The sequence below is a fragment of the Lampetra fluviatilis genome, chromosome 7 (genome assembly GCF_964198595.1).
Source record: "Lampetra fluviatilis chromosome 7, kcLamFluv1.1, whole genome shotgun sequence".
Taxonomy (NCBI): domain Eukaryota; kingdom Metazoa; phylum Chordata; class Hyperoartia; order Petromyzontiformes; family Petromyzontidae; genus Lampetra; species Lampetra fluviatilis.
In genome coordinates this window covers 8527681-8551356 of record NC_136281.1, presented here as the reverse complement: position 1 = coordinate 8551356, position 23676 = coordinate 8527681, and positions in this window count along the sequence as shown.

Here is a 23676-nt window from a genome sequence, read left to right as displayed (position 1 = left end):
TGTCCGTCGTGCAGGGAGGGGCTGGGTGGGGAGGGAGGGGCTGGGTTGGGAGGGGAGGGTGGGGAGGGGCTGTGTGGGGAGGGGCTGATCACCCCGTGTGCCCTTATAAAACCCAACGTTTAACCTACTCACGCCGGCTTGTGCCCGCCGTCACATTCGGGTATATTTGCGGAATACACCACGCGGCCGTTGACCCTGGCCATTGAACGAGCAACCCAACGTTCCTACCAGCTCCCTCCGCAGGAATGTGTTTAACTGGGGATAGCCTCACTGAACGGCAAGACTCATTTTCAGGAAGGCCTTACATTTGAATATTTTGGGCAATTCCTAAAATTGGGCATTTAGCTTGCAGAAGGAAACAGTAGAACCAAGAGAAGACCCCACTCACACGGGGGATCAAAATCAACCTTGCCATCTCCTGGTCCTGGTTGCACCTATCCAAGTACGAGTTCAGCCCACCCTGCTTCGCTTTTGAGATTCGACATGGTCGGGCACATTTAGAGTAATTTGGTTGCAGGCAAATCTGGTGGATGGGCGGATGTGGAACTCGTGGTTTAGTGGAGCCCAGCATTTATATAATCGGAGCGTTAAGAGATACTATGCTGATTTAAAGTTTTTGTGACTGCAGGGATTCATATTCTTGGTTCTTTTGGTAAAGTCACGTAGAAGGGAAACAATAAAATAATAAAAATATGTTTTATATTTGTATTATTTTATGTTGCATATTTTTATTTTTTTATTGTTTCCCTTCTAAATAACTTTACCGAAAGAACCAAGCATAAGATTCTATACTGTCGTGTTTATTTACATGACATTATTGTCTTACATTTGAATATTGACGTGTTCCATTGTAAAGGAAGATACGTTCACTGGCATATCTGGCCACTTACAATAGATTATTCATGTGTATTTACCAAATCACCCATAATGCGAAAATTCTTCTCAGATCGAATAAGCTAAGCTGAGTTTGAGCCTGTTTCGCACTTGGATGGGTAATCACTATGCATAACCGGTCGTTATAGACTGCTGCGGGGCTACTTTGTGATTCGTTGATGACACTCAGCAAATCAATTATTGAGCTGCACTTTTGTACTCTCGCATCTGTGCTCCATCCTTTCCCAATCCGCACTGGCCAGCATGGTGAAATATGGTCACATGACCCATACAGCATGGGAAGACCCTCATCCAACAGCGGATTGACAAAGGGCTATACAGCACACGTAGGCAGTACATGATCATATAGATCTGCTTAAACCAGATAGAGTAGAATTTGTTTTTGAGACTGTTCAACCCTCTTCTTGGTTCTTTCAGTAAAGCAAACGTAGAAGTGAAATAATAAAATAATAAAAATAAAACAATAAAATAATTCTCACGACGTTTCAGCCACAACGCAAGCAGCCGTCCTCAGGTTCAACCCTCTTGCCAATCAACAGCTGCATTGTTTTAGACGTCAGTGATTGATGGTGCCGTATTTTGATTTAAATCGGTCCGATCTTGGATGCTTTTCGACGAAAAATAATACTTTTGTTTTGAAGTAATGCTTAACAAAAGCCACGCCACTGCAATGATCATATATGCAGCCATCATCATCCCTCAGTATTAATGAACCATTGCAACCGTTGCGGTATGCATTAGGTGAAGTCCAAGAAAGGCCATCATCTCTTCTGCTTCCTTTGGCCGTGCATTATGTATGACGCGGGAAGCACGACACAACGAACCACTACACAAGACTACACAGAGATTCACGAAAGCGTAGAGCCTGTAGACACCGTGACCTGTGAATTCCCTGCAGGGCTTGCTTCACACAGCACACGTAGTTTATTGTGCTGCTAGAGCAAGAATAGCGTAGATGCTCCACAAAGCATGTTGTGCTCTGCTTTCTACTGACAATGGTTCCATCTGAAAACCGCTTGTTTAATACGTGTGCACATGCAATTGTTCTCACGTTTTGGAGAGTTTGAGCACATATGGCACGAGATGCAATGTTGTACTTTGTGGAAATATATATATAGTACACATCATTTGTGTGTATTACTATGATTGTGTTGTCTTATTCCTAGAGATCGTTTTGTTGTTCACAACCTTCACTTCAAATTTTGGTGTAATTACAGTCCTGTAGTTAAAGAACAACAATATACGATCACAACAAATTGGTAAAAGCCAAGAAAAAAGGAAGTGGTGTTTGGCCATACTTCACGAAGCTAGTCAGTGCTGGTTGGTGAAGGAGGACCCCCATTTTACAGTTCAAATATCACTCAATACCGATGTTAGTCATGAATGGGAATCTAACCCTTGTAACGGGGTTTGTAGTCTACCTGAATAATATTACTTAAATTGCTGTCCACTGCCTATGTCACATTGCCTTTAAGATATTCCCACTGTGTATTAAAACTATGATAGTTTAGGGATGGTGAAAATATCACTTGTAAAAAAAAATTGTGGCACATGAAGAGAGCTACTTGGCAGTGCATGAGTGAAGGGAAAGATACTTGACTTGTGGACATAGGGCTTTAAAACACTATAAAAGTAATTGAAATATCACTCAGGCCAATACTAAAAATGTAACGATCCTTAAACATAAAAATCTTTGATTATGTATATCATCATAAGGGAAGGTACTCCATTGAGGTTTTAGCGATGGGACAGTGGAGTCAGGTTCAAGGAAAATCCTGTGTCAATAATAAATGACCCTTGCAAAGGCTGGGTAAGTTTTAAGTGTGGGGTGTTTTTTTTTAATAGGCCCTCGGCATCTTGCTATTGCTTATCATGTATGCAAGTATATTGCATACACTTTGAGTCTGATCTAACGCACTCAATAATGCTGTAATCTCCCCCTAATAAGACATGTTTACCCATTGCATATTGGGAAGAGTGGCATAGCATATAGTCTAAATTTGGGTTGGCATAAGCCTTGTCATCAAAGGAGGAGCTTAAGGGCAAGTACCCTCTTTACTTCAGCCCAGATGAATGGATTGTATGCTTCCTAGATTCATAAAAATCATGTTCTTCTCCCTCATCCTTTCTGACAAAGTCAACTGCCCACCCACTTGACAGCAGATGGTGCTGGCCTTAGCTGGCACTGATCAGAGCACTCAGCAATGTCATGGCTGGTATAATCTGCAAATATGGTGGATTCAGAGGATTACACCAAAGCTGAATGAGACACAGGTCAGAGCTTTCGATGTCCATTTTAAACGCTTTATCCTTTGCATCTAAATCTGGCGCGGTAGTTCTGTGGCGGAGTGCCCAATTCACACTCTGGAGGTCACGAGTTTAAATCCCAGTTGGCATCCAATGCTGCCCATCATCCATCCAGGCCGTATGCTATGAGTACATGTTGTGAGGCATCAACAGTAGTGTTCCTCTGGATAGAATGGACCCTGACATAGGAAGGTGCAATTTCTGGTTTACAGTACATTTGTGATGAGCACTACCCAACTTTAATTTGAGTGTGGAAATAAATTGACCCACCCTTTGTGTCTAACTATTATTATTATTATATTACATAAGCCTCGTTACTAGAGGCTCACATTGTGTATATTAGTGATTGTTCTCATGGCCAGATATTAGAGTGGTCGTCATATTGAGTTACTCACCCCCACCATAGTAATGTGGAATTTCGACTGCTGGCTAATTGACTATAAACAGTAGATGAGCATCACGTTAATGCTCATTTGAGCAAAACACAAATCATTTTGCCTTTTTTTTACTTAATGTTACGTAAATAGCAAGTTGCCATTTGTGTAAAACTATTCTTTGATAGCTGCAATGCTTATTTGCTTTCTTAATTGCTACTTTAGAACCAATTTATAAACAATTTCACCCACACATCATGGCAGCTTTAGGGAAAATGAGTTTGCACTGAATAGCATTTGCAAGAAAGTGTTTTGCAAGAAATACACTCGGTGTAAATAAAGCTAAAAAAATTAATTAATCCAACAAACGTTTGCAATGTGGTGCTTAATGAAATGATTTTTAACGATAGCTATTCAGCTTGACATATGTTGTGTAAAATGGTTACACACCATCGAGAAAAGTTGGCTTTGACTATGTACTTTGTAGACGAAATAAAACTGCTTGTCACATAAAGCACACCATCGAAAAGCACTGATAAATGTTTTAAATGTCATATCATTGTGCATTTTAAAAAATTCGTTCTTACAGTACTACATATTTTACAATTTGAGTACATTTACAATTTGTGGATTTACTCTACAACACACCGCTGGGCTGAAGTAGTAACAATTTGGCGCGTTGTTTACGTGACAAACCTTACTGACTGTGTCGGGTGGTGGAGGGTTACGACACATTTACACTTAAGCGACCCAACCCAAAAGCCTTTAACACGTAGGCTTTCGCGACCAATATCATCCATAATAGAGGTTTTTCATTATGAAAAATATTGGTCGTGAAAGCCTACGTGTTAAAAAGGCTCTGTATTCAAATAAAATAGTTTTAAATCTCTCCTCAAATAACGTTTCGTCTTCTTGTGAGGTTCGTTAATTTCCACTGTATCAATGACAATTAATACATATCCTCGTTGCATCATTACCCATAAAACAATATGTTGTCTATTGTATCCAGTATAATATCTGTGTGCTAAATGAAACGAACATGAATACCTGCTTGTCGCTGTTATAATACAGTGTTTGATTCTGCAGAGCCAGCAAACACCTCGATAATTTGCAGTGTTTTAAGCGGAAGTCCTTGGGATATGGCGTTGCTTGCAACAGCAGTGCTTTTTTTTATCAACGCTTCCCAAATTGGCCATTCAACAGGGATTAATAGTGGAGCAAAGAACACCCATGCCCCACAACATAAAGTACTATTCCTCAGGGCCTCACCTTCTAATTATTTATTTATTCTTTATTGGACTAGTTTGTCAGACGTGCAGTTTAACCCAGCCTTGCGCTGATTATTATGTAACTAAACATCTCTTGCACGGCTGAAATATGCGCGTGTGGAGGCTGTACAAGAAACTTATCTGCATGTTTGACCTTGGATTTTTGTCCTACATTGTGTCTTTAAGAAGTTCATAAATTATATACAGCACATTGCTTCACGTAAGTGGTTTATGAGTATGCTTGGCTTTATTTTGTATGGTTTTTGAGAGGTTTTGAATATGGAAATGACGTAACCACTGACATCGATTTTATCTGAATTACAGTCGCAATTGGTTGATGTACACTTTCCAAGTAAAAATCACCTTTGACGCTTCGTATAATGACCACCCACATATTTACATGTTGAAATGCACGTCCAACATTGTAAAGCTCCGCCAAATTAGGTTTAAAAGAGAATCGCATGTTCAAGAGGTATGGTGGCGAGATGTTATTTCCGTCGCCTGCACACAGGAGGTTGTGGGTTCAATCCCGACCCTGGCAATGCCTGTATGTTTGGAGTTCGCGTTCTCTCTCTCTCTGTGGTTGTATGGAATGTTCTCCAGATTCTCTGGTATTACCCTTCGCATTTCGAAACGTGCGTTTAGATGATTTGGCTGCTTTACATTCCCACGTGCGGTGATATACGTCACTTCGATGAGCTATCACGGATAGCTAGGTCGCCTTTGACAAAATAGTTAATAGCTCAGTGGGCTTTATCTGGTAAGATGAAAACTAGTTTAGTTTACTCGGGTGACTTGATTTACACACGGAGGACATGGGTTTGCTTCCAATCCTTGGTAACAATTTATGGGATTTTACAGTTAATAACACATTTGCTTTGATAATATTTATTACACAGTGATTAGTTAATATTCGTGAACTTTTGATAAAGGCATTTTGTAATCTTATTGGGAAAGCCGAAACCCCTGTCCTTTGCGTATTCACGTAAGGCTGTCTGGAAAACTACCCTGGCGGCTACAGTGCCTCCTTACCAAGAGATGCAGCTATTCTTTCATCTTTAAATTGGCTGAAAAACCACCATCTCTCCCCTGCTAGTCCCACCCCTTGCCCTAGTGCTTGCTTATTCTGTGGAGTCAGGTAGCCCTCCTACTTGTAAAACAGTGGTGCTGTCCGTGGTAGCTGCTTCCACTGATTGCGTTTCAGCTAGCTGGAATGGATTGGGCTTAGACATGGTCCACTTTTCATCCAGGCAATCCTAGAGCACATATGAAATATTTGTTGATTTATATCTCGAACAAACCATTAGAAATGAACAAATAAAATAAATAGCAAATATATATTATATAAAATAATAATAAAAAATAATATATATATTTTTTTAATTTTCAACGTTATCAACGAATCTCGTTCTATCTGGGACACTGGTAATTTTCAATAGTGAAAATGCAAACAAAACATGCAATGTTACGATAACAATTTTCTTTTACTTTTTAAGTCAGTATTTTATTGCTGCTTTTGGACATATCAGATGCTACTTGTATTATAATATTGTATACTTCATCGTTCTTGCCAATCTCGATCAATTTAAAGATGCCATAATTCATTTTACGCATTGTGTACATGGGCACACGTACAGTTGTTTTAAATAACCATTATTGAATCAAGCGCCGATGATTTATTATAATAAAATGTTGACTGGCTAAATCAAATGCGATAAATAACCAAAGCTGATCTAGGACGGAAACCACTATCAGCTGTATGTGCATCAAGAGTCCATGATACGTTGCATTGTTTGTGAAGTAAGTGCAGATCTTGGACGGTAAACATCTGCACTTGTGTGGTTTATTTTTTTGAATGAGATGATGTTTGTGGAAATCAGTGCAGTTGCTATTTTCAGTTGATGTTTTTACTGTATTCACTGTTTCATAATAATATTCATATTCATGCATAATAAAGGTTTGGGGGTTTTTTTTTGGTTAAATGTCATTAACCCACCACCACCCAATTCTGGAAAATCGCCTGATGAAGCTGGTCGTAATCACCAGCGAAACGTTGTACTCAAATTGTAAATGTTGTGGGTTTACTCTCCAACACACCGGTGTGCTGAAGTAGTAACTAATTGGTACGTTTTGTTAACGTGACATACATTTACTAATTGGCTGTGTCGGGTAGTGGTGAATTAACAACACATTTATATCTACGACATCTAACCCAAAAAACATGTATTAAGAATAATATTGGTCGCAAAACCGTATGTTTTATTTCCGTACGTGGTAAAAAATAATAATCAAGATTTGTCTAATCAAAATTTAGTTAAAATTGTATAAATTCATTTTTGGATGGTGGCTTCACTACACCGTGGAGCTGGTCGGGTTATTTAAACCATGCTTCAGCTAGCTGGTCAAATGATAGCCATTGGAGCATACGACTCGGCAGCAGACTACAACACCTGCATTATGCACGGTGGCCATCAATCTAAGCACTTTCAGCTTCCAACATCTGACAAAATGTGTGTGCATATTCTGGGAGATCTGCTCATAGCTCAATCGAGTGTTACAAATAGTGGTGAGATGTTAACTACCTCGCCTGGTATACATGAGGTCGTGGATTAGATCCTGACTCTGACGCCTGCATATTTGGAGTTTGCATGTTCTCTCCGTGGTCGTGTGGATTTTTCTCCGGGTCCTCCGGTTTTTCCCTCCACATTGAGAAACGTGCGTTTATAATATTTGGCCGGCATAAATGTCCACATGTTAAACCACTTTGTTGAGTTATCATTTGTGGCCATGGTCGCTTCTGAAAAAGAGCTACATAGCTCAGTGGTCCTTACCTGGTGAAATGAAAATAAAAGTGTTTTGTTTATTCATGTATGAAATATGATTTCTGCAAAATAATAATTGCAGTGCCATTGTTAATTTGGAGCTTTCGTGACTGCAGGAATTACTCTTTGGTTCTTTCGGTAAAGTCATGTATAAAGAGAAAAAATAAAAAATTAAAGACTAGCATACACTTATTTAATTTATTATTTTTTCTCTTTATACGTGACTTTACCGAAAGAACCAAAGAGTAGTGCCATTGTTGTTTAGTTACGTTACTGTCCAAGTTCTCTCCACGACGTTTGTTTTTGCAGTAATAAAGCGTGACCCAATGTGTTGGTGTGTGGGTCAAGGGAACCCGCGGGGTGGGGGCTGGCTCGTCTGGCATGCGATGCTGTCAGCATATGTGGGACTGCAGAAGGGGACGCAACTGCGGCAGGTAGACCGAGGCAAGGATAAGAGGTGTGTCTGGAGGAGACCTGGTGCTTGTCACATTCCATTTCATCCTGCACATCATCTGGCCAGGGTAATGAGTAGTGACCTAATTCGCTTGCGCCTGCACATCTGAACACAGCCGTGCCTGCGCAGCCAATTACTTTCCCTGCCGCCTACACCACCGTCGTGACTGGGTGGGTTAGTGCTTAGGGAGTTGGGAGGAGTGTGTGGGGGGGGAGGGGCTGATTGGGTGGAGTCGGCGGGCTCCATTCTTGTGCTGGTGTCGCATCCATCGAGTTGCAGCAGGATGACGGACATATTGGAAAAAAAAAACATAGCAATGGCTGACCGAAACTGCCAAGAGGGTAGCAGCTTAGAGAGGCAAAATAGGATTATATCATCAGCTGCAGTCACATGAGCATTGGTGGAATTGTGGCTCCGGCATTCCCTCTACGGTTGTGTTTGTATGGCCGAAGTAATAGAAGAGAGCATAGGGATACACTGCACGTTTCAAAGGCATGTCAGATGCTTTTGAAATGATTTGGTGTGTTAGGCATAGACTTTGTTGTCAAACCAGAGCAAACTGACAAAGACAGGGAAATGCACACATACCACACACCACTGCAGCGATTTTTACGCTCGTTCTTGTATTGTCTGGTATTATAAATGCTAAAATAATACAAATAAAACATAATAAAAAATAATTGTGGCCGAAACGTCGTGAGAATTATTTTGATTATGTTGTATTTTTATTATTTTATTATTTCCCTTCTACGTGACTTTACCGAAAGAACCAAGAAGATGAATCCCTGCAGTCACGAAAGCTTTAAATCGAAAATTATAAATGCTGTTATACAATGTACCGCATAATATGATGTAAAATCTCATGGTACGTGGTGGAGTGAGGAATATCCATATTATGGTCCATGGTTTGATGATAATAATACAGTAATAATAAGATGAAACATCAGAGAATGCTGTCATCCATTAGCAATTCATGTACTTGTTTTTATTGTTATTATCCTCATACAGAATGTAGTGTAGCTGGAATTATGCATCGCCGTAGCTGCAGGGATTTTTGCATTGACATATCGTCTCTTTCTCCCGCTTTAATATTAGATTAAAGGAAGTAATCTCTCACACATAGGGTCTTGGCAGCACTGAATCAAAATGGGCCAGAACAATGTTGACCTTGCGCTGCAGATTCAAGGGCAGCCTCCGTCTTAATTGCATTCGCAATGGCTTATGGGTGGCGGCTATGTTGCTTTAAGCGGCGAAAACCTGTATCACAAATCTAAACCCAATTAATCTGATTAGTCTCACGATGCATCTGCAGTGGTCAAACAAACCAAAAGGGGAAATGCAGTCTGATATTTCCTTGCAGACTGAATTGAATATGTGCAGCCCTCTTACCTTACTGTTTTTTATAAGCAAAATTGCTTTCCATAGTTATTGCACTTGTATGATCGCTTAGTGTAGATAGGTAAAACAAAAAATTGCGACGTCTTTCTTGAAAATCATTAACTGGCACATATAAATAAGGAGGTAACAAAAAATATGTTTGCAAATTAAAGGAAATTAAATGCCCTCTTCAACCTGCAGGGGCTGAGTTTATCAGTGCTATAATGCAATCTCCTTCACGACACCGCTGGCTAAGGTTTGTTTCTTGCTACTGGTGACTTAAATTGACTTGGTCAGGCGAGGCACAAAGCCCAGAGGCATCTTTCTTTCAGTGTGCTCATTTTTCCACCCCCCAAAAGCTTAGACCCCCAAAAAGCAGCCAAGCATATATAGTGCAAGCAATCACTCCTCAACATTTATTACTTTTTCAACATTTTTCCCCAGCAACACAGCCAATAAAAGGAACACAAGTTACGTAACTTTTGTTCGAGCACACTAGACCTTCTGTATATGAATGCTCGTAAATATTCATTTCCTCACAGTGCTGTAATTGTTTGGGGTGTTTTTGCAAAAGGCTACTTGGATAGTGAGTTAGGGCTACTTGGCTAAATTGCTGTGGCAGATGCGAGCCTCACATTCAAGCTAATTAATTGGACAATGTAAAGTAGAGCAAGGTATCCATTATACTTTCTCTCCAGACCGTCCTCATGAATATATTTCCTCCAGGGCTTTTTTTGTAATTACGAAATAAACCTCATTTCTGTATAGGTGTACGAATCCTTTATTCTGTACCTGGCTGGGCTGAAATGGCTCATAATCTAAAAGTTGCCATTGGAAATCCCTGTCGAGGGTTGGCTGAATCTACCATTTCCCCAGGGATAATGCAAGTCTTCTGTGATTGCATTGTGGAAACACGAGCCCGTGCCATGATAATGTGGAAGTTCAACGACTTGCTTAGCGTTACAAACAGACACGACCATTACCGCACATTGTTGACCATTATTATACTTTGACTTTGAATAATGTAACACATTTCTCCACAAGATAAATGGTCTCTTATGCCCCTTACCTATTTTAAAGTTCATAAAAAAATATATATTGCGTAGGATATTGGTATGCAGTACTGAAAAATACATCACGATACGTACAAGTCAGATTTAAGAAAAATAAAGCCAAGAAGTAGAACGTGTCTGAGATTACGTCCACAAAAGGAGATGGATTAATGAAATCGGTCAGCATGCAGGTACTCGGTGAATGGTTGCACAATAGAATCGTGAGAGGTTGATTGCGGTGGCTTGGGCAGGTCTTTCATCCAGCAGCGGGATTGACCATGGGTCGATGGCGATGAGCATGGTGGAAGTGGGTCAAACGCGAATCCGATTGAATTTTCACCCATGAACATTGCATGCAAATTAAGCAGCTATATCTGCGACAACCAAAACGAACATTTATCGCAACTCCATTCTAAATCGGTGCTTATTTAAATATCGCTTTTCGCGTCACGATGTTTTTTTTTGTAAAATAAGCTTGCATATGTGGCAGCTTCTCGGAAGCTTCTAGAACTGGAAAGATTTGTGTTGTAAATTTTAAAGCGCACGGTGGCGCTGCAGACAGCATTATTAACGCGACTCAACGCCGTGCCGCGCTGCATTCTCGATGCACAATACGCAACCAAATGCACCTGCAGAAATACTTTTGCCCTATTTCTGTCAAGTGCAGGTTGAGCAGACAGAGTGCAGTCCTGTAAATGTACTTCAATAACAAAGGAATTAATGCTAATAGCAATGCACGCAAAAAATCGTAGTTTTTTGGATACCATTTTTTATTCAATGATAGTACATCGAAATCTGATTACAAAGTTTTTTTTTTTACCAATGCATGCATTACTGTGGGATTTTCTCTCTCTCTCTAAGGCATGTGATTAATTGCCCCGGTTCAAAAGCACACACCATAGGACTGAACTGTGCATTGACCCATACTCAAATAAAACATGAGGCTTTTTCTTCAAGAATAGTATTTATGTGCAATTGCAGGCGCTACGTCCTGCATACTTATTGAGGTGCTCATTTTGATCTGTATATGTTCTTCATAAGCATGAGATATGCTTTAAACCACCCACTAGAGAGAGAGGGGGGGGGAGAGGGCCTTATTACATTTTTAATGGCGTTTGCAAATAGTTTCCAAATGAAAAATGATTGCTTGCGTGTAAAATGGTTGGGCTGCTGGCGAGCTCTGTATATGAAGCATTGCGTGTAGAAGCCACGGACATCTTTGCCAAGATGCACAGAGAACGACTGCTGCTTGCAGAGGTGGCAGCTAGCGTGGCTCTGCACGAGCTTTTATTATGCCACTCAATCACGCAAAGGACAAAAACTGCTGATGAGCTGACCTGGGGGCGACATGATACAAACATCCAAGGAAGGAAGGAATGGGTTCCGTGGCAGACTCTGAAAACACTTTCAACAACGCTTGTGCCATGGGCAATGAAGAGCCATTTAAAAATGTGAGCCATGATAATTAGTTGAGATGCCTCTGGGGTCATTACCTCTGATTTGTGCATGAAAAACACACTTTTTTTCCCCCTCTACTTAATTGGCCCACACTTATGCTCACCCTGAAATGTTAATTGGTAAAAGAAATTCGCAGGAGTATGTACATTATTGGTTTCTGGAAGGTTAAAGTTGGTCAATGTTGCCAAAAATGTTGTTTTGTTTTGTACCTAAAGTTCAATACTGCATAACCAATACTCATTACAGTGTAGTCTTACATTCTAATCGTAGATTTTAACATAATGTATTGTATATATTTTTATGGCATGTCACGGTAAATTAAATGCTAAATGAGTACTTTTATTATTTTAATGTATTTTTTTTACAATACTTTATAGACATGAAGTTAAGCACCAAATATTGTACGTATTTAAAGTGAAATGTAGTACTGTAATGATTATTGCCTCAGTGTTACATTATTAATCATGACAATACTCGTCACTTACATATGAAAGAATATATTTATCGATAACTTAGAACTATTTCGTCAAGAAAGTGGCTATGCAGTATTTACATTTTAGAATATTGTAAATGTAGTTGAAAGCACAATACTGTACCAGAATTTTAAATGAAATATACACTTTTGAATGTTGGCACGTCACGTTGCATTGGCTCTGTACTCCAAACAGAAACAAACAATACCCTGTATAGGTATTGTCGCTGTATTGCATATATGGATTTTTTTATTGTTTAAAATTCATTTCAAGTCAATATTAAAAACGCAACACATTGTCCAGAAGACCAAAAAAATCAAGACATTTGGACAGAAATTCTCCAAGGACATTGAAAACGTTGGACCTGTCTACTTGCTGACATGGCAATGTTAGAGGACAAGGCAACGATTCATTCCTAGGAGATCTACAAAAGCCAAGGCTGTATTGTAGCTAAACATATCGATTTTTCCCTGAAGATTTTTGTTTTTAAATATTTTATGTCATGCATGAGTGTTTAATCGGACCCCCCCCCCATCATCTAACTTATTCGAAGTGCTTAAGAACGTTACTATTTCTACAAGAGAGGCTTACTTTTGCATGTGCAACAGTGAGATAGTATGACTGGTTAATATTGTAGCGAGTCTATCTCACCACATTTGACAGAAGCCCAGAAATTCTGCAAAAAAGCAAACATTACACCAAAAGTAATTTGCAACAGCTGCGGTGTGTGAACCCCCCCCAACCCCACATATTTGTGTTTTTTGCTTGACGCAAGTCTGTAACCCCCTTGCAACAAATCTTCCCCTTTGGCTTGGTGCAGATGGGATGCAGCAATCATCCACAACAACAGGGCCCATAATCGCCATCTGACAAATATTCACAGGATGCTCCATAAAAACGAGGCGAAAAATCAGGGCCGCAATGAGTTGTGCGAGTTATCTCAGCTAAGGCTCTTTGTTCTACGCTTTCCTTTGGTGTTCACATCTTATATAAATAAGCTAACACCTTATCGCAAAAATTGACGCAGCCCTGCGTGTTTCATGGCCAAATTTCAGGCTGTATTTGTTTGTGTTTGATTTGCATTTAAATTGAACATCCACAATAAATGGGCTCAAGTAAAATGTGAAAGTCTACGGGGCTTATTTTCACAATACATACAATAAAGATGTTATAATAACAAACGCATACCAGTGTTTATATGTGAGTGTGTATAAATTGGCATTTATACCATATATGGAACACACTATATTAGATTTTTTGAAAAATAATGACTGTCAAATCGGTATAACCTGTAGATACAAATATGACTACTGTATACCTGTCATCATCATCAATACCATCGTCTATGATCGATCACCGGCTGGATGAAGACTGCCCTAATCCATCACCATATCTCACAATCCTGCGATGGTATGCTGTTGTTGTTGTGGTAAGTATAGCACATAACCGGGAAATTAAAGTGAATTTAAATTATATACATTCAAGTGATGAATGCCAGCAGCAGCTTTACATCTGGCGGAACAGCATTTCAAATGATTATAATAAATATATATGAAGTAAATGAAGCAACAATTAAAAATGTGATCATCATCCTTGCTTAATCCTCTGCTGGATAGAGGCTTTCCCCAAGCCATGACGATCTCGCACAGTTCTGTGATGGAACGTTAAATGTAACATGTAAAAATGCAATACGGCATTATAAATATGCAAACGTGCTTGCAACTGTCATGGCACTTTCTAACGATACGGAGAACCATCCACATTTGACCGCATATTCAGATCAAATTTGCATACACGTCATGACAGTGAGGCTTGAAGAAAAATGCAGCCTCCTGATATATTTGACACATATACAGTGCGTTGGGATTCTTTACGTCATGCCACATCTCACCTCTTTTCAGGCGTGAGTGCATTCCTTGCAGTCGCTGTGTCCTTGTGTGAAATCAGAGTCACCTTCGTGGTCCCAAAGCATGCTTCTTTTTCACATACACAGTTTTACGATCAGGAAAAGACCTTTTAAATAATTTTAGACAAAATACGTGACGAAAAAAACCCCTTTCAACTGGTGTGGTGTGGGGAAGGCCATCATCCAGTATTGGATTAACGAAGGACTGCAATTATTGTTATTTTTCCAAGTCACATGACTAATCCACCTATTTTAGATTTTTGTGTTTGGGTTATCCTTCAGCAGCTTTCCCTAGGTCAGGGGTCGGCAACCTACGGCTCCGGAGCCGCATGCGGCTCTTTACGGGCTGCTTCTTGACGATATGTACGTATGTACAGTATGTACTCAGATGCATTGCGGCTCTTGAAATACTGAATTTTGTACCGAATTGGAAAGAAATGGCTCTTCTTGTTATTTTGGTTGCCGACCCCTGCCCTAGGTACACATTCTCAAAAGTAGTTTCCAGCGATATCCTCCAATTGATATCCGCCAATAATTTAGCGAACTTGTTGACCTTTGTGCATGACCTCTGTCTTAGTCATATTTATACTGAGCCCAACCTGACAGCCCTCTGTTTTTCTAACATTTGTTGCAGTTCATTCCCACTGGATGTTATAAAAACGATCTCTTTACCAAATCTGAGATTGTTCACTTTTTCACCATTAACATGTATGCCTTAATTTCTCAAATGCATTTTTCAGCAGATGTCTTCTATTGTCGCTGTGAATAACATAGGCGAAAGCGCGCCACCTTGTCTGACTCCCCTTTTAATATGCATGTTGGCACTTTCGTCATGTAATCTTAATGTGGCTGTTCAATATTTGTAAATAGATGTGATTACTTCCGAATGTTTTATTTCAGCCGTGGCTTGTGAGAGCTAGGATGATTGCATCCATTTCTACGAAGTCAAATACTTTTTCGTAGTCTTCAAATTGTTGTGTATGTACATCCTTTTTAATTTTTTTTTATATTATTATTTTTAAGAATTATTCTGCCAACAGATATAATATCGTTTTTAATAGACACGGGGCAACGTGGAACGAACACGCCCCCACACCTCCACAGATGCACATTCCTCGCCTTTCAAAAAGACTAAAGGGGGCAATCAAGGTCATAAAACTCCCCGAATTTCACACAGGAGGAACAAGGGAGGGGGGAATGGCAGGCGGGGGGTTGGAATGACACCCTCTCGACAAAAAACCTTGCAGGGCCGGGCACCACGGACGAATATATAATTATATTCTTAACAAAGGAAACAACATTGACGATAAAAAAAACACAGACGGGTTTTGAACCATGTTAGATAAACAATTACCAACTTAGCCATGAAGAGTAAGCAAACAGTATCCATCCTTACTCCAATTGGAAAACAGACTACAGTCTACACCAGAGTCGCGATTCATCAAATGTTAATTAAATACGGACATTACTTACCTTAAATAATTTCTACGCGGCCGGGCCGAAGCACCAAAGAATAATTATGACTTGAGTCACCCCAAAACAAAATTCCTAGACGGGATACCAAATTAAATAATCACGAAGTCAAATAATAAGTACGGAATTAAAGAAGAAGAGGAATCAAGGGCGGATAAGGCTCTCAAAATTAACCAAACACAACACCCATGGGAAGCGAGCAACACGGCCGTCTTTGTCTTTCCGAGAGGATCTCCACACGCAGGCACAAAAGCGAGGAAATGACACCCATAAAGGGGGCAATGGCTCAAAGGAAATTAACACGCTCTCGGAAATAAATAAATAAGCGCATGCGCCGGGTGCTTCCACCGTGGAAACAACCGTCTTTGTCTTCCCACAACACGGACAGCAAAAATTGCACACGCAAGGAAATAACATTTCCATGAGAGATCGGGAACACGGTTTCGGCATAACTGGGGCATAATGGAAATAAGTCGCATTTCAACTTCCAAACCAAAACAACTTAAGCTGTGTGAGACAAAAGATATGATCCCGAGCAAGGGAGGGAATAATTAAGCTCGCTTAACGCGTAGGTTTTCGAGACAAATATTATTCAGTAACAAAAACATGGATTCGAATATTTCTTTTAAATATATATATAACTCGACGCGAATCATCGGTCTGGCTAATGGATAACTTCGGTGGCGCCGTCACGAGGCCCCCACCCCCCCCTTCCAGAACGACACACAGCTGTGTCTTCAAAGCTAATAAACACACGGACAAACACGCACGCGAAACACACGGACGGACACGCACACGACACACACACACACGGATGCAGATGGTCCCACCCACAGGAAGGTTTTATGACAGGCTTTGAACAACTCGGGAAACTGAGTGGATTTTCTCAATATAAGCCGGAAAAAAATCCATTCAACTCAGATCGTCAGAGCCTCTGGCCCCATCACAGATCATCCGGGCCACGGGCCCCACCGCAGATCATCCGGGCCACGGGCCCCACCACAGATCGCCAGGGCTCTGAGCCCCATCTCGTCGCCAGGGCTTCGACTCCACCACAGATCGTCAAGAAGTTTTTCGTCTTCCAGAATGACGAGGTTCGCTGGTTAGCGACGTGCCGCTACAAGCCGAGGTCTGCACCAACTGAGAAGAATCGCTACCCTGAGTCGCCGAGCTGCGAGTGAAGCCAACAAAGACGCCAACGTCCACCCTGCCACGAACGAAGCATCGCTCCTCGTCAGAGTGACGACCAGCGAACAACCCGCAGGAAAGGCGGAGATCGCCAAGCGAGCGCCACCGAGCGCCACCCAGCGCCAGCAGAGCTGCGCCACCGAGCGCCACCGTGCGCCACCGTGCGCCACCGTGCGCCACCGTGCGCCACTGTGCGCCAACGAGCGACACCCAGCGCCACCGAGCTTAACACGAGCGACCGAGCATCTTCAAGGACAGCATCGTGCCAACTCGTCATCCAGCGGTAGAGAGAGAGAGAGCGCACAAGCCGAGCGACACGCTGAGCGAGGGAGCAGCAGGCGCTCTCGGCGGCCACGCCCAAGCCAGAGGAAACTTCTGGCCGCTGGTTGTATCCTCCTACACCACACAAGCTAACGACACAATTAATATTACGAGGGGACAACGCACACACAGCACGCACACGAATAAGAAAAATTGTCATTGCGTTGGGTTGCCATTTCGAGGTGGTGCGTTCATAATCACCTGATCGTGCAAAGCAGTTGCTGCCGTCGAGTTACATGAATAAGAAATGTTTTAGTCATTCATTTTCGTTAACTGCATAATTTTGCAATGAATAAAAAATGTTTAGTCATTCATATTAGGTAATTGCATAACCTCGTAATTGCATAAGGATTTTAGTTATTCATATTAATCGAATGCATAGTATCGCAAATGCATAAGAGTTTGGTTATTCATGAATTATTGACGCATGTTTGACCTGCATGATAGAATGTCACATGCTTGTTAGAATAAAATTGCTTAACACCAACTGTTCGAGTGCTTCTTTCCAAATCCATGCAAAACTATCTTATTCTTGATAACTGTATCCTGTGATGAGATATGAAAATGGAGACCTAAAATATCATAACACACACTAGGATAATCGGTAAACGTTAAATCGATGATAATCGTGTTATCCTGATTGATATAACACTGGATAAACGAAGCTGAGCCTAATTATCATAACTGCACACATTAACATAATCGCAAGCATCCGCATAAATTACTACGATTATCTCCGCGATTATCCTAACTTATGCATATAATTACACGCATTATCATAATTTATGCATATTAATACACACATTAACATAATTAATGCGATTTGCGCATTTTTCGGAAAATTATTAATTTTTCTTATTTTCATCAAAATTTCATCCCCCGACACATACAACAAAATGCTAGGCATAATTATAACCAGAAATGAAGTAGAAACGTTACGATAAATGTGTAATAGCATCTACGATATACGATTCAAAACGTGGTCGTGAACGAAAATACAGAACACAACTGGAGATGGATGCTTGGAATAACTATATTGGAAGACAGAGAGAGAGGATCATCTGCATTCGAGAGGAGATGCTAAATACTTTACAACACAACGGTTAAGAAGAGTTAGTCGGCTTGGACAGGACCCATTGCTCGATGGGCTGATGGCCGATGGTCGAGACTAAAAACGGAGCGGCAGCCGAGGGACGGAACATGCACGAGAGGATGACTTCCGGGGAGATGGAGCAACAAAATCAGTTCATGTTCACGTGCTGGGTGGATTGTTGGGTTGCAAGATCACGAGGGGTGGCAGGAGCTTGGGGAGGCCTTCATTCAGCAGCGGTTTGATAATTATGATATGTGGTGGTGGTGGTGATGGTGGTGATTTGCACATGTTGCAGTACAAATATTATAGCAGATAGTTGATTTTTTGTTTAGTAAACATAGGAATATTAGCGTAGGGAATCTTGTGTATATGCAAACTTGCTGAGTATTCTGTATGATAATAATTAGTATCATTATTATTTTCAGCACTATGTCATTCCATTTGCAAGATGGCTACCTCCACAGCTGTGCTAGTGATGCGATTTCTTTGGCCATACTTTACCACGTTAGACGGTCGTTGGTTAGTGATGTGGGGACTCAGTCAAGCTTCACATATCACTCACCACTGTGATGTTGACCTTGGATGGTAACCCAACTTGGATGGCTGGGTTCCTAGATCAGTGTGCGAATCCATTATTATTATTCTGTTCCATATTTAACGGTGTTTGAATGCTCTATAAGGATGAGTCTGACAACCTGTTAAGACTGGCATCATTTAATTCATGGATTATGAGTACAGTCGTAAGAGATGATCAATTCACGAGACATCCATGTGAATTTAAGGATAGCAAAACCCATCTGAGATATATGGTTTAAAATAAACTGCACCGTTTTTTTTATTTTGGCTACCTACTGTGGCTTACCAGTGAGACGTTAATTATAATAATAATAATAAAACTTTACCACAATAGCATACACACAGTATACGGCACACACAATACCATATTGCAGTAACATTTCCCTTTTATATTTTAAATGCACCCACTTCATACACTGGCACATTCTGTTTCGGTATATAAAGTAGAACCCATTAAGATACTGCACCACTCTTTATGAAATATCCTGAATACATTTACATTCTACTTATTTAGTCCTGCTGAAAAGTCTTTACTGGGAGATGCATGAAGCATATATATCCAAGGAGTTTCACACAAGTGGTATAATAATGTCAGTAGAGTGCACGAGTGTCGGCAAGTATTTGCACGCCTTTTTTGCCAAAATTAACTAAACGAATGTACTATTACACTGCAGTACAATACATTATTCAATTAAAGGCCTTCATCATTTTTAACTTTACCGCTGGTGTTGTAGTATGTTTTCCTTAAAACGGCAGAGACGTTTTGCAAAAGAATTGATACCGTTTATAATTATTGTTTAAATGTTGTACATCAACATGCACAGTATTGCAGTAGAAAGCAATTAAAACAAATCAAAGACATTCTTTATGACACTAGTTTTAAAGTGTTTATTTGACCACTGCCAATACATTCTATTTAATAATTATAAGTAAATGTCTAATTTTTTACTAGAATTACAGTGTACTTTGAGAAAGTCAACTAAGAAAACTAGGTGTTAGACATTTCAACGCTCAACAGCGTGCACTTTGGTCGGAAGTGGCCTAAATTTGTTGAAGACGGGGTTTAGGCACCCATGATTAAACAAAAATGGTAAAAGCACCAACCAAGCAAGGAGACACAAGATTGACGTTGTACAAGTTGAATCAAATGGACTCTCCAAATGTGCTTCTGAGTGGCACATTTCAATTGGCGCTTGATACTGCAGTTATTTGAAAAGGACAACCCCATGTAATACCCCTGCCTTGCACCGAAACCTTCCACACTCGGCAACGTAGACCCCCATCCCCAAAAGCTTATTTTCACGTTCGGACTATTACATTATGTATATCGCCAGATAATCTTAATGTTTCATGTAACAAATTCCAATCTTCTGCGCACGATTATCTTATAACGATATGGACAAGGTTAAATCTTTTGAACCAGCTGGCGTTCATCTCCTTTTTTTTTCTACGGTAGTAATACAATTTATAACGGGACAGATTTTGCAGACAAGCCAACAACTCAGATGCGCGGAGCCAAGTGCGGGGCTGCTCGAAAGCCTAACCAAATTTTATCGGCCTCTAGATGTTTCTTAAAAGTCAGAGTGCATTTGATGTCACGGATGTGAAAATGGATAGAGAGAGGGTGACAGCAAAGAACCGACGTGAGGCTGTAACAGTTTGAGACCTCAGTCTCCGAAGCAGATTTTGAGTGAGGCGGTTTAGGGTTCTACCATGAGCTTCAGTGCAAGGCGACATTAATGAGGCGAGGTATGGTGGCGAACTGGTGATGAAGGCGAGATGACATAGGCTGGAGATTTTATAATTTATCTTGCTGGCGAAAGGGAGCCAATGAAGATTACATAGAGCGGTGGCTGAGTCGAGTCATCGATGATGAACGCCAAGGACGACACGAGAACGGTTCTCCTGTAACCATAGCAATTTGAGGATGTTGCTTTATGATGACTTGAAGAGAATGGCATTACATTAGTCGAGGCGAGACCCGACTACTATACTGCAGGTGAGCGTGTTGGCAATATCGCTGGTAATGAGTGGATGTAGGTGACGAAGATGCTTGAGGTGATAGTTTTTAAAATGTAGTTGACGTCAATGTCCAGAGACAAGGTGGAATCCAGAGTAACATCAAGGAATTTGATGCGGTCCGTAAAGGCAATGGTGGTGCCGGAAATCCTGATGTTGTGGGGAAGAGAGGGTGACATGAGCCGTTGTCGGATGCCAATGAGTATGACTTCAGATTTGGCTGCATTTAAAGAAAGATCATGCGAGCAGCACCAGTGCTGCAAGGCTGTTGTGCACTCAGAGACATTTTCAATTCCTTGAGCATTAGTGGGGTGTATTGATGTGTATAATAGAATGTCATCAGCGTAGGATTGGTATTTAATTCCGAAGCTATTAATAAGTCTGGCCCGATGGGGGATGTGTGACAGCAAACAATAGTGGGCAAAGCACGGAGCCCTGGGGGAGCCCCTGTGATAGTGGATTCACCGAATTCTAACACAGGAAGTCCCCCGGCCAAATAGATTGAGATCCGTTTTAAGACTAATCCTCTGATTCCAAAGTCAGACTCAAAAGAGCCTAGTAAGCTGTAGGTGATTAACAGCATCAAAAGCTGATGAAATTTCCAGACCAATGAGAAGGCGTGATTGCACCCGAGTCGATGATGGAAAGAATGTCATTGAAGACTGATTGTAGGCAGATTGATGAGGACAAAAGTTTTTGGGAAGAGGTAAATGTGAATCTTAAGTTGCGCAAGAGCAAAACGCTCAAAGAGTTTAGAAATGGTGGAGAGGTTAGTAATCGGCCGGTGACTGGCAGAGTTGTCAGTACCTAGTCCGGATTCCTGAAGACGTGGTGAAACGTATCCTATTGGAAAATGATAGTGGGAAACACCCAGCTGAAGATGAAGCATTGGTGATGTGCACAATCGCGGTAGCGAATTCAGTGGAGGAATTTTTTGAAGAGGGGCACAGGAAGCATGTCAAGAGGAGGAGAAGTCTTAATGTAAAGTGATCGAATTAAAGCAAGAAAATTATTCCACGATACAGGGAAGAATAGAGATAAGACAGTAGGGGGAGCTTGAGAAATAGGAGCTGGGTAACCAATGGAATTGCAGTGGGAATTCAAAGAAGCAGTGATGGAGCTATCAGTGAGTGCCAATTTGTTCGTAAAGTAAGTACCAGAGGTGTGGACTCGAGTCATGTGACTTGGACTCGAGTCAGACTCGAGTCATGAATTTGATGACTTGCGACTCGACTTGGACTTGCATAACAATGACTTTGTCCCACCTATGAGATGTGGACTCGAGTCATGTGACTTGGACTCGAGTCAGACTCGAGTCATGAATTTGATGACTTGCGACTCGACTTGGACTTGCATAACAATGACTTTGTCCCACCTCTGGTAAGTACTGAACAAAGTGGTGAGTGTTGAAGCGGCGAGTGAGTCACTCAGAGCAGGAACCACGTTTCTTCCTGGGTGGAGGAGGTCATTAAGAGTTTTCCAGAGGTGTTTAGGATTGCCAGAAGCAGCTGTTGGACGTGATTTTATATAGGCAGACTGTGAGGCAAGGATCCATTTATTTGCAGTCGTGCAGGCAAGTCCGTAATGTTCGCGGTCAGTGTCAGGTCCGCTACGAGAAAGGATCCACTCCAAACGTCTCCTGTACCGCTTAGCTGTGAATGGCCGCTATGGTTAAGCCAACGGTTATCGTGGGAAAATGTGCGTTTGATGTGAGATTTTAACGGAGCAAGTTTATCAGCACTGTCGCGAGATTTACGTTCAGCTGCCAGTGGTAGGTGGAAAAGGTCAGGGAGAGAGTTGAGGTGAAGGTTGAGAGCAGATGCCGGAAAGTGGAGAAACGTACGCCTTGGAAGTTACGTGAGGAATAAGTCATTTTGATAGAGCGTGGTCTGAGAGTTTTTTTAATGAGGTGAGAATGAGTGATGTGAAAAAACTCACTTGGACCGACTGAGACGAAGATATGCGGTGTTAGCCTCGATGATCAGATCAAGCGTACTCAGACCCCCTAATGATGATGTTCGAGTTGGCCCACTATTTACAGTTATAAGGTCGTGGCATGCGAACGTGGCCTGGAGGCGATTGTCAATGGTTGCTGCGATCTGGCCATGGAAGTTAAAATCGCCTGCTAGAAACAGTCGACGGGAAACGTTAGCAAATAGGTACAGTAAATCAGAGAGGTTGTTCAAGAAACGAGTGATACTGCCGTCAGGAGGGCGGTAAATGAGAATGCGAGAAAAGCTGAAAAGGCGAGTGAGGAGAGTTAATGACTGAAACTCAAATGCAGACGGAGAAGATGGAATAAGAAGTAACTTTATAATGAGATTTGAGTTATGAACTTCAGCGAGACCTCCACCACGGTGAGCTGTCCCACGTGGAGCATGAAGAACACTGACCTCATGGTGTTATTGCGGGTGGAAGATCATCCCTTGACCAGGTTTCGGACAGGAGGAGTGCATGCGTGTTTTGATCATGTATGATATCATGAATCAGAAGGGGATTACAAAAGAGCAAGAAATTATATCAGGTGAAGATATGGAGGGCTTGGAGAGAGATTGAGAGGAGAATGGACGACTTTTAAAGTGCAGCAGTTGCCTCCTCGACAGCTGCGAGAGTGAAAGCGC